The 12382-nt window shown below is 40.4% G+C and overlaps 1 protein-coding gene across 1 annotated transcript in view; it reads left to right on the forward strand.

Annotated features, from left to right (window-relative positions):
- The first annotated feature begins 11935 nt into the window (after positions 1–11935).
- The window catches only part of ahnak (AHNAK nucleoprotein), a 32314-nt gene continuing 31867 nt past the window's right edge, over positions 11936–12382 (forward strand). Inside the window, exon 1 of the mRNA XM_030766414.1 lies at positions 11936–12236. The gene's annotated coding sequence lies outside the window, so the exon portion shown is untranslated. The remainder of the gene's footprint in view (positions 12237–12382) is intronic.

Raw genomic sequence — 12382 nt, forward strand, 5'->3', positions numbered from 1 at the left:
GAGTGACGATGAATTGTTTCTGCGTTGTACAATGATATGTTTAGTAATTACATGTGAGAATGAATTTACAGATATGATTTTACGCTGCTCGGTTTTATGCTAAACCTCTTAATCGCTCCGGCCCAAGTGCACAAATAAGGCGGTGATGAATAAATTTACCCCTGCGTCTGCTCATGCTGCGCGTGGAAAATTTACATCATGCAAATGCTAAGGGAATTTCCTTAGACAGGGAAGAGTTTTCAAGCTCTGGGTGCTGGATTTTGATCATTCTTTGTTTAAAAAAAGAAAGAAAGAAACAAATTGCATCAGTGGTTGGATAGAATCGTTTAATTACTGAAGATTGCAGAAAATGCTCATTGTTGTTTTACATGCCTCTATTTATCTGTTGTTTACTATTTATTGGTTTGGAACACCCTCAGACAACATTATCATTAATTATGCTACCTTCCAAATTTATGATCCTGTTAGCGCTAGGACATTCCTCAACCGTGCAACGCTGGCTGTAAGTGCCATCTTGTTGGTGCCACTTTGCTCTCCCTTCCTATAATCGAATATGCTCCTGAGTCTGAGTTCCACTCCCGGTTTGCATGTCATCCCGGTGTTTGTGTGGCTTTACCTCCACCAGCCAAACACATGCATGCTCAGCACCAGATGCTCTTAGCATTGCTCCTGTAACGGTAGCCAGCGAGTAGAGTGCCGCGCAGTGAGTATACCTCACTCCCCCGACACGTTAAGAGGTGTACTAGCGACTGACACTAGGGCCTATGGGTTTTAGCCTTCTTGCTAACATGCCCGCCTCCCATCCCGAGGGTCGCCGGTTTGAGTCCAGTGTGATACACAACGCAGAGCGGGTAACACTCCTGACAACTGCCTTCTGACTCCAGACCTGAGGCGCTGGACCTGACATGGAGCTGGTCCCTGGATGCTGTGTGGCAGCTGCCGCTCACTGCTACTAAACTCTGGAGAATCCCTGTTGGGATTCATAAAGAGTAATTTGACTTCAAAGGTGAAGCGTCTGTGAGAACTTTTTCAAAAGTTTAATGCACTGGCTAGAGCCAAGGCCTGTGAGAGATACGCCCATGACGACTGCTAGGAGTGACAAATATTTATCTGAGTCACAAGCAGAGCCCAAGAGGTGACTACAGGATTGTAAATCCTATTCTCAAGATAAGCGTGAGTGAGCAGGACTTGTGAAACTATTTGACAAAGCACTAACTTTGTGTTCAAGACGCCTGCACCCAGCCCTCTTGTCGCAATTTATCGACATGTCGACACATCTCTCAGCAAATATTTCGGACGGCAGGTAAAACAGCCTGTCTGTCGTTAGCATACTGACTCCACTGACTTCAACACTGTTCAGTCAACTGTCAGACACACGCACACACACACACACACAGAAAAAGAGAGACCTTAAAGAAGAGGGGTGCATATGTATAGATTTAAATACTTGTGTACGTTGCATGTATGTTTGCCCACCCCCTCCCCCAGGCAAACAGATCTATCATTCATTTTCACAGAATTATGCCAGTGTGTCAAGCCTTGTGCCCTGCAGGCTAAGAGAGTATTAAAGGTGAACCGGAGGAAAAAAGCATTAGATGTGAAAATGTCACAAGATTCAAAGTGTAAAGCTTTCATGTGACCGAAAAAATCTGTGTGGTGACATATGAAACGTGTTTCTGTGCAAAAGGTAAGAACATAACTCACTTTTGGGAAGAACTATACAGTTGTATTGCTTGTGCATGCTTAAGCAGAAACAACACAATGTGTTGTTAACAGAAAACAAATGCCACCTCTTTCTTTCTTTCTTTCTTTCTTTCTTTCTTTCTTTCTTTCTTTTGGATTGAGTAAGCCATAACTAGCTTGTGAGTATAAAATGCATGAGGGGCATGTTTTAACAGTATCCATTCTCAGACATGTTTAGGTTAGTTGAGTATACAGTTCTTTATCATGTGGTTGTGTGTGAACAGTACGTGTGGTTTTTCACTTCTGTAATCTCCCACAGGTATTCTACGGAGTTAAACTGTGACGACAAAGCCTTGTTCGAACAGAGTGATGACTGTCTAAAGGCAAACAAGTTAAGAATCCATTTAATTGAATCTTTTTAACAGAGGCTCTGATACCTAAATCACACTGAGGTTACTGTTTTTGTGCTGTCTGATAAAGATTCCTTCACTATCGCTTCCATTACACAAGCCCAAGTGTTGGGAGGGGCCCATGCTTTTTTCAGCCGATGCAAATTCTTGTAGAGCTAGGGATGTGTTGACTTCACTTCTTTGATCCTTCTCTCCAGTTTCTAGAATTCGCTGAAATAAAAGGTAGATCTGCCCACACCCTTTGAGAGTTGGGTTTCTCTTCCCACATTTCTATCCTTATTTTTTTAAAAAAAAAACGGTCACACATGTTATTACTGGTCACTGCTAACAAAAGTTTGCATGCGTGAAAATTGGAGCGCGACCCTGCCCACTTTTCCCCCCTTTATTCTACTTTTTAAAGAGCAACTAATAAAATAAAATAACAGTTTTCAGAAAGAGCTGTTTAGAAGGAAGGACAAAAGACTGAAGCGTGGCACACATGTAATTACATTCAACATTTTCAGAGGAGTTTTATGGGGAGTCTTGGGAAAGCAGGGTGGATGGAAAAAAGAGGCTTGTGGAGTTGAGGAAATACAACGGGAAGCGAGAGCACAGAGTCAGTATACTCGGTCCGTCTGATACTTGGCAGGCAGAACGTGCTTGGACCCTCACTTCCTCTGCATTAGAACAGAGCGACAGAGTTAAAACAGCCAACAATCCAAACCAGCAACAAGAACAATATGTAATGCAATGCCAACAGCAACACTATCCTTACTCCACCCCCCCCCCCCCCCCCCACCCCCCATTACCCCGTCCCCCCGCCTCACACACACACACACACACACACCACCCCTCGCTGAGCTTTCTTGGCCTCGCTCTGTTCTCTCCGCCCCTGTCAGTTCCTCTTCGTTCTCTCCACACATCTTCGGTCTGTCCGATGTGTTTGACTCGCCTGGTCTGGCCTGGGCTTATGCAGCTCGAGTTTGTGCTGGGTTGTTGAGTGAGAGGCAGAGAAAACCCTTTGCAGTTCCCTGTTCTCTTTGTGTCGGTCCCCTTGTGAAGGCAGAGCTCTGCTCAGCCCTGCATGTGCAAAGCATCTGTGACACACATCTGGAAAGAGTGAGTGTTAGTGGTAGTAACGGTGGTGGAAGTGGTGGTCTGGATGACTCCAGGACAGAGTGAGAATAGATTTGACTTAAGTGTTTGCTTTGCTAGACGAAACATAGGGTGTCTGATTCGAGACGGTAGTTTTCGCAGACAATGAGGACACAAAGGTGACAGAAAATAGCAAATAGTTCTCAACAGGGTTAGTCACACTTGAATTAGTCGGTCACGTAACTCCTGTTCGGTAATTAGTCGTTAGATTCTGTCTTTATAATTTATTTTCATGCTGCAGTGAATTTGAAAGAGAGGATTAAGTGGCTCTGAGCTGCTCTTTGCTGATATTGGGGTTTTCTTCTGGAGTTAGTATGAATCCTTCTTTGCCAGGAAAGAATAACAACTTCAGTTTGGCGTCAGACTCCACCAAACTCTGCTCCGAAATCTTCTCTGTCCCACAAATCTGTTCAGGAGTATTTGACACAAACACAGCAACGTTAGAAAAACTTAATGATATGCCAAAAAGGATCAACTTCAGGTTTGAATCTTTTTGTTTGTTTGTTTGTTTGTTTGTTCCACAGTTTATCCTAAAGTTATGAAATCTAATGAAATCTATAACCTTTTCATTTGGATTTGGATGGTACCTGGAGCTAACAGAGGCCTGCATTTTTCCCCCTCTGCTGAAATGAGGAAGAAGAATTTTTGCATTCCTTCTGCAGAGGTTGGAGGTCAGGGTGCCAAAGGGGAATGTGTGGATGGTGTTGTCAATCACAGAGAACACAAGAGCAGTAGCCCATTAGTCTGGAATCTATAGTGAACCATTTAGTGTTTCTCCTTTTCTTTCTTACTTTCTTTTTTTTTAATTTAAGCTCTTACACACCAGGGTTTTCTGTCAATATGTCTATGATAGAACAACTGCATTACATAAAGGTACTGCAGTAGAGGAGCCAAAAGGGAGAGGGAAAACAGACAGCCCCTGCACTTTTGGACAGGAGACCCCATACATAATTCTGCAGGCTCATGTTACCAATGGGGGAGGTGGAGCAGAGACATTGATGGTCTCATCTGAGGCACAACCACAATACTGCTCAATGACCAACTAAAGTATTACATTGATCTCTGAACGTGGTCGTCTGGCTTTGAAAGTTCTTCCTGAAGTATTACGTATAGCATGTAATTCATATGCCTAACGAAAAGAAAAATCTTGTACTTTCATGAAAAGGTTTAATTATTTATGTTAGGAAGGAGAGGGGAGTTTGTTTGTGAGGAGGGCACAGTGATATTTATGTATAATGTTAAATGTGAACAACCGAGAGCAGAAAACACACACCGTCACTTTCACGCTGGGTCTTGTTTATTTGCTGCTGGAAAAGAAAACTTTGATGCTGTTCTCACACTAGAGCAGTGACCCATGCATACATTTACTGTGCTTCTGTTTCTGTGCATTGGTTCACTGTAGGAGGATCAATCTGGCATCAGGTAAAGCAAGACTGGAACATTGCATATATAACAAATATGTGTCAAATAGCTCATAATATATGATGCAACTCTAATACCACCCGCCCCCCCCCACCCCAGACCTTTACATGAGAAATTACAAATCAATACATTGAAACTATTCTAATCTCATTTTTAAACCAATCCAGTGTTTTTTTTAATCTTCATAACAAATGGGCTCTGACAAGAGTTCCTGGCAGTCTGAATGTGGCATTGTAGGATAAGTCAGTCAGTTTGTTTAACTATGTGATTAGCTGGAACATGAGAGGAGCTCAGTACAAGTGTAGGTGTTGACCACACTTCAGGAGTTTAACTCCCATGACCTGCCAGCGCCTGCAATAACGGCACACACAGAAAGCAGTTTTTTTTTTTTTCTTTTTCTGTCAGTAATCAACCTGACAACATATCAGACATTCCGTGTGCTAAACCTCTCGCTAACACAGACCTCAAAAGCATTCATGACATTTCAACAAGTCATTTTTCCATGGCTTGCAATAACCGGACTAGCTCAGCCACTGTGACATAAAGAAGAAAAAAAAAATAGAAAGATGTTATTTTGTGTCACTGCTTCAGTTCAGTCAGTTCTGTGGAATCTTTATGAAGTCTGGTTTTGAAAGAAGTTGAGAGGTTGTATAATTCATTTTTATGAAGACATTATTCATTCTAGATCAGGTGAGGGAAAACATTTATCTATCTATCTATCTATCTATCTATCTATCTATCTATCTATCTATCTATCTATCTATCTATCTATCTGTTTATAGTTCTGTATATCGGTCTATTTGTAAATATATATGCATGTATGTGGACTATGTAAGAACATAACTTACACATAGCCAATTCATGTGTGTACAGACACACAAACACACACACACACACACACACACACCTAGACACATTTTATTCTATTGATAACAATGAGTCTACAGGATGTTTATACAGAATAACGAAAGTGGCTCTTCTAGATTCTCTGCTTTAAGACCATATTGTCTATTCTAATAGTCTAGTCTGTAGATGTGCTGTCAGCCGGCAGAAGACTGATAGCCATGCCTGTGTTAACCTGTGCAGGCCTGACTGTTGAACGCGCAGCCACAGGAGGGGGGTGGACTGAGAAAGCCCTTCGGAGCTATGACAGGAATGCAATGGTCTGAGGAAGGTAGCTGTGTCCATAACGCACATGAAAAAGCAGGCTTCCACAGAATCAGTTGTACAAATAAAGTAGTTTGATAACAACACTGACAGAGCCATATATCATCTGACTAATACATCTGATACATGAATAAGAGCCAAATCTGTTCCATATGTATTAAGAAATAAATGAATGCTAATAGTAATATCAGTACACAGTATATTTAAGCGCAGTGTGTATAAGACTGTATGTATAAGATATACATATGTGTATAGGTAATGAGGGGGTTTGTGGACTTTGGACCTGAAGGTCTGTGTAAGAATTCTGGTAGAAGCAGCCAGTAAGCAATGTGCTGATTTTAACTCACTTACCAGAGGAAAGAAGACCTGGATTGTTCTGTGTCCGGGTTTCACAAAATTGAAGATGTGAAAGTTGTTTGTCAAGTTAGAAAAATCACATTTGTGTAAAACACTCCTCTAAAGAACTCTAAGGTTTTTTTTTTAGTTTTTTTTTTCAAAAGGGTGCTTTTTGTGACGTTAACTCTGTCCATAATACCCCTGTTACTCTATGGACAAAGCACACACACGCACGCAACACAGAATGTGTTAGTACCTTTTAAACAATATTTTGGCAACTCATATTTATATACACACTGAACATTGCTATGGAAACATCCCTGCAATAGCCTGCCCCTTGCTTATTATGTTGCCATGGCAGCCATCCCAGAATAACTCTTTTTAAGGTTCTGTCCCGCCCTCGTGTTCATGACTCACAATCTGCAGGGGAAACCACAGTTCAGCGTATCTTCTCTCTCTCTCTCTCGCTCTCTCTCTCTCTCTTTCTTCTTCTTCTCCTTTTTTTTTTTTTTTACTGGAACTGTGGGATTGCCTCCTTGAATCACAAGATGTATCACAAGGGAAATCCCAAAACAATGATCTTATGGAAATCGTAACCATGGCAACACCATTGGTCAAGAATGTCTCTGGTTAACGGGTGAATGGTGTCAAAACCATGACAACCGCTTTGATGATGTTGCATTGATTTGATACTGCTCATTCTGACCTCTGTATGCAACATATACTGTATGTAATATAAGTATGTATGTATGTAATATATACAGATTCATCTATACAGTGTATTCATTCAATAAAAGACCCATCGTTTCATGTAGGAAAAAAAAGAAAGAAAAAAAAAACCCTGGAGGCTATGAGGTCTGTATACGTTTTGGCTTTTGCTTAAAAAAAGAGAAAAGTAAAGAAAAACAAAGGAAAAAAAAAAAAAGAAAGAAAAAAAGTACATACCAGTAATACCCTCTGTGGAAGTCTGCTATGTACAGTGAGCTGTTTACACTGGTATGTGCTTCAATAAGAAGGGGATGGCTGTCTGTGAAAGTGACTGAAAAGGACACAGAACTATGGAAAATAAACGAAACGACAAATGACAGAATGGGAGTGACAGACTGACAGACGCGCGAGCACCCGTTATGACAGCATCTGAAAACTGCCATTCTTAAAACACATTTTACCACTGCCAGAAAAGGAGGCCAGTAACATAGATGTTTATGAACCAGTAACTCTAATCCCTTCAGTTTTATCAAAACAGAAAAACATCCCAGAGGAAGTTCCTTGTTCTCTGAGTGTTAGTTTGGTTGGCCGCCAAAACCGTTACCTTTTCCATTTGGTTATTGCCTCTGTTCCAGATCCACCCTTTTCAATGACACTCTGATTGCTTTCCAATTGTGTGAGTTAAACATTGTTGTACATATGTCTATAGACAAGAGTTAATTGAGTTAGATCAGGCTTTCTGAATTTAATGTGACCTCGATTTTAAAAAAAAACAGCCATTTTTGGTTTTCATGTGACAACAAAAATGTCAAGTTGTGTTCAGCCTTGCAATCACATCCATGTCATCATATCTGTTCTTATTATTTTAAAAGGTAAAATAACGTAGACATATTTTACCATGGAGTAGACATTTTAACATTAAAAAAATGATTGAACTGCAAACCGAAAACAACAACATATGTGGAAAACTGCTAATTCCCCTTTCGCTCGTTCATAGAACTTACAATAATGCAATGGTTTGGCTCTGTGAACTGGTCGTGCTGTGTTGGCATTTATGTGTTGGTGTGGCATGCGCTTTGTAACATCTTTTTGATAGAAACAAGCGACACATTGAGTACAGCTAGAGACAAAAAGGCAGTCGCTTGCATTGTTTTTTTTTTTATATACTTCCAGAAGAATACGATGATGGCATTCTATTTTTCCAGTTTTCCACTCTGCTGTTTTCTCTCTTAAAAAAAAAACAACGACTCGAATTAATGAGGTTTTCAAGTCATAACAAGCATGGGCTGTTATGTTACTCGGAGAGAAACACACGTCATTGCAAGATGTCAAGGCTGCAGATGTAAGACATAAGATGATCTAAAAGCAGAACTTCTTTAATTGCTTTAACTTGTTTTGATGGTTTTAAAGCACCAACTGCAAAAAAAAAAGAAAAAAAAAAGAAAGAAAAGAAAAAAGAAAGAAAGAAAAGGAACAAAGGTTTTCACAGGCACTCTACGAGTACTTAGAATCTGGATCCATGGGTTACACATAGCATTCTTTTTTTGCACGACGTACCAGCTCCTGTTCACCTTATGTATCTCAGCAATATGAAGCAGAGTCTTTACTGTCCTTTGCACTGTCTGTATAATGTCTGTGCTAAATGTTTTCACACACTACACTGTTTCTCTAAACATCTGCACCTTACGAGAGCCAACGAAACAAATGTTTCGTTTCGCTGTACGCCCATGTATAAGCATAAAAGGCAATAAAATTAAATTGAATTGTATATAAACTGAATGTTGTAAACAGCTAAATAGTGGTGGCACTGTGATCCATCAGCTTATCTCTGACATGAAAATGTGAGCAGTAGTGTTCTCCTCTCCAGATACATAGCTCGTATTGTGGTACTATGAAAAGAATTTCGAGCTGTGTTCTTTGTCTTGCTTTAGCTATCAGCGCAGCTCTATCACTCGTACTGTGCGCAGTTTGGGCTGCAGTTAAGACGTGAATGAATCAGAAACAACGTGGACTTATCCGACTACACGCTTACTGTGCCTTCAAAACCGTTTTTTTTTTTTTCATCCCAAAATTGTCAATGTTCTTTTTTTTTTCTTTTCTTTTTTTTTTTTTTTTTTGTGTGTGTGTCGCTGTCGTTGTTGTTTACTCCCATTTCCCTTATTTGTTTAAACTCAATAGAAAAGTTAATCTTCACAGAGGCTGATCCATGGACACACCCAACAAATTCATCCCCTCTGCCCCTCCTTGTTCTTTTCCTCTCCCTTGTGAGCTGCATGAGCTGTTCTGCATGCATTGTGCTCATAGGGAATGACTCACCCTGACACACCGACACTCACCACTGTATTTACACTCTTTCACACCGACTCACACTCACACACACACACACCCACACAGAGACACACATACCTGTGAAACGCTCGACAGGAAAGCCACCCGTGACCATAAAAACTGAACCGCTGAGGCTTTCGTAATTGCTCAGTTGCCTTTGACTGTATCACGACACATTTTTCTCAACACAAATTAAAAGCATACATCAGTCTTTCAGAGAATACGGTGACTAACAGTTCAAATATGCATATGCTCTCCAGCTCGATGTTTCTAGCCTCTTTTCAGTGGCTCTTTCATTTCTTTCCCTCGAGACTTTCGAGACTCTATAGACAAACACAATCATTATGCTATTCAGTTTTTTTTTTTTTTTTGCCTTGTCCCAGTCTTGAAGTTTTTATGGCTGTGGGTAGACAAGACTCCTGAACTGAGAGAGAGAGAGTTACACACAAGATACCACAACGACATATGCAGAGACTGTGTTTTGGAGAATGTTCTAGCCCTTTTCATAAGTCATAGTCTTTGAAATACAACGTCTCGGCTTCTTTCTCTGCTTGAGAAATGTGTTGAGTTTTGCTATCTATTTTTCCTTGGCTTTCATCCTTAACTACAATCAGGAGTCCCAGGCCACACCCTAATTCTCTCCATAGAGACAGAGAGCTTTAAGGCTCTGTCTGTGTTTGCTGCATTCATGTGCTGTTTACTATTTCTCCTTTACCAATATGGGTGTAACCTGCAGATTCTTTGCAAGGAGTGTCTCAAGGCAACTCAAGGTCTCTGTTTCTCAGACACACACACACACACACACACACACACACACACGCGCGCACACACACACACACACACACACAAAAATGACCATACCCACCCACTCATACACACACACCTGCACATGAACATCAACAGACAAATTCCTGTTTGTGAATTTATGAGTTGTTTTTGTTTTTTTTTTTTAAACTCACATAACTACCTTTTAGAGCAAGAGATAATAACTGGTTAGCTAAATGTGATTAAGTGAAGTCACAAATTTCACTCAATCGAAGGCGAGCGAAAAACTAGCCTCACGAGCGGTATGAGGTGGTATCTGACAGGGCAGGTTAGAACAGAGCAGAAGTGCGAATGGGGTCGGTGGTGATCTGGGTAGATTCTGAGAATGCTAGAGCAAGTGTTGACAGACTACTTTGACAAGGACTGAGTTACTCACTCAGTGTCTCTGGGGCATATTTTGCCTATGTGCAAACCACTGCGACATGTCTCCTGACAGGAAGAGCTTTTTAGACAGCCAGTGGGAGAGGATGGGTATGCAGCCCTCGATTAGGAAATGAGCCAAGTGGAATTTCACAAGCGCAGTGTAGGCTAACGTGCGTCGTACATACTCTGCTCTTATGAGTTGACTTTACATTCTGGTTAAAAACAATGTTTCATTCAGTATATTTCAGATTCTGAATTGGTAACGCCCTAAAACTTGACAAAAGGGACGTGGCGATATCACAGTATGTTAACATCCATGTATGACTGTTCCCTCCATATCTACCTGTCACAGTTTAACATCTCTGGGTTTTGATCAGTGCTTATGTAATTATGCTTGCATTTTTAAAACTTACAAATCCCACCGGTTTCTCACATGGACTGCGCCTATAGACCGTATGCATAGTGTGGGCTAGGGCATAATCTATTTACAGATATGTGAAAAAAGGGGAAAGTGAATAAAACTACGTCAGCAATTAAGAAAAACAGAAAAGTTTGATGTCTTCTGTTCAATATTTTGTATATGGTTGTTTTGGAATTTTTTTTTTTTTTTTTTTTGCTGTGTTTGAATTTCCAAACATTTCTGTACGCTATAACTGTGACTTATTATGTGAACGAATACATGAAAGTGAAGTGCCGACGTAGACTAAACAAGTGTATTTGTACTTAGCAACCGTTAGGTTTGAATAGTGTGACTCAGCGCCGGGCATAAATAAGGGAACCTGTATAAACCACGCCCACTGATAATTGTGATTATTCCTTGGCTCAAGTTTATCTGTATTATGAAATATGTCAATCGCAGAACAAAAAAGGAGCAAAGAAAAAAGTCTTTATTTGTGTGTTATGTGTTTATTTAGGACTTTAACATCGAGAAGCATTTGAAACTCTTGCAAGGCCTTGCCATAGCAGTTTAGGTCCTGTATTTAAACAGTCATCTTCTTAATTACATAACTTGTTCAGCTTTTGCAAAAGTTTAATTTACCTTTGGGAAACAGAGTTATGGTTTTGATTTTTGTTAGGGTCTATTCTATGTAAACATGGTCAGTTTAGTCCTCTGTTAATTTGTTTAACGACACTGACGAAAGGCAATAACTCATTTCTTGGGTAACAGAGCAAATCTCGTCAGCACTAGTAAAGCAGTGATGTAACTTTTTTTTTTGTCAATGAAACGTTTCTTTTTGTCAAACAAAGATATTTATTCGGCAGTTCTGGGCGTATAACATTGTCATGGCATTATAATATTAATACACAGCTCTTAGATCGTCAGGTACTTGAGTAAAGATATCATGGGATTATTAATAATCATTTCGGGCAATGTGGACAACGCTGACCTGGTTTGTTTTATGTATATCTATCGTACTCTGCGAAGTATTGGGTGACTCAGGCGGTGGGTGGGCCTAAGTAAAACAGTTGGCGGCCACTCCCTGTTACACCGTTACCTCCCTCCCTTTTTCCCACTGAAGAGCTTTGCCCTGTCCTACGATAAACCATTCTCCATAGCCCACAGTAACAAGCACTCAGCCTTAAGGAAAAATAAAAAGTTGTGCGAAAGTGAGAAGGGGAGAGAGAGAGAGAGAGGGAATTAAAAAAAGAAAAGAAAAGAAAAAGCGATACAAAGAGGCTCTTATTGCCTCGAGAAAAAGGAACGTGTGAGAGAGAGACACGCACATAAAGATTTTAAGTATTAGACAGCAAGAAGAGATTTCTGAAGAACCATTTTTCTGGGTTGTGGCAAAAGAATCAGACAGCGGAGGATGCTCAAAACTAAGTGTTGAAACTTCTGCCAGGTGGAACCGCTCCCAGGTAGGCAAAAAACTACTCAATTTACTCAACTACTCAAAGAGGTCCCAGTTCGGAGTTTACACATGTTTTCTCATTGCTGAATTATAAATATGTAGTTGTCGGAGCAACATTAGAACAGTATAAAGATTCCCACACGTTACAAAACA

This window comes from Chanos chanos, chromosome 2 (genome assembly GCF_902362185.1).
Source record: "Chanos chanos chromosome 2, fChaCha1.1, whole genome shotgun sequence".
Lineage (NCBI taxonomy): Eukaryota > Metazoa > Chordata > Actinopteri > Gonorynchiformes > Chanidae > Chanos > Chanos chanos.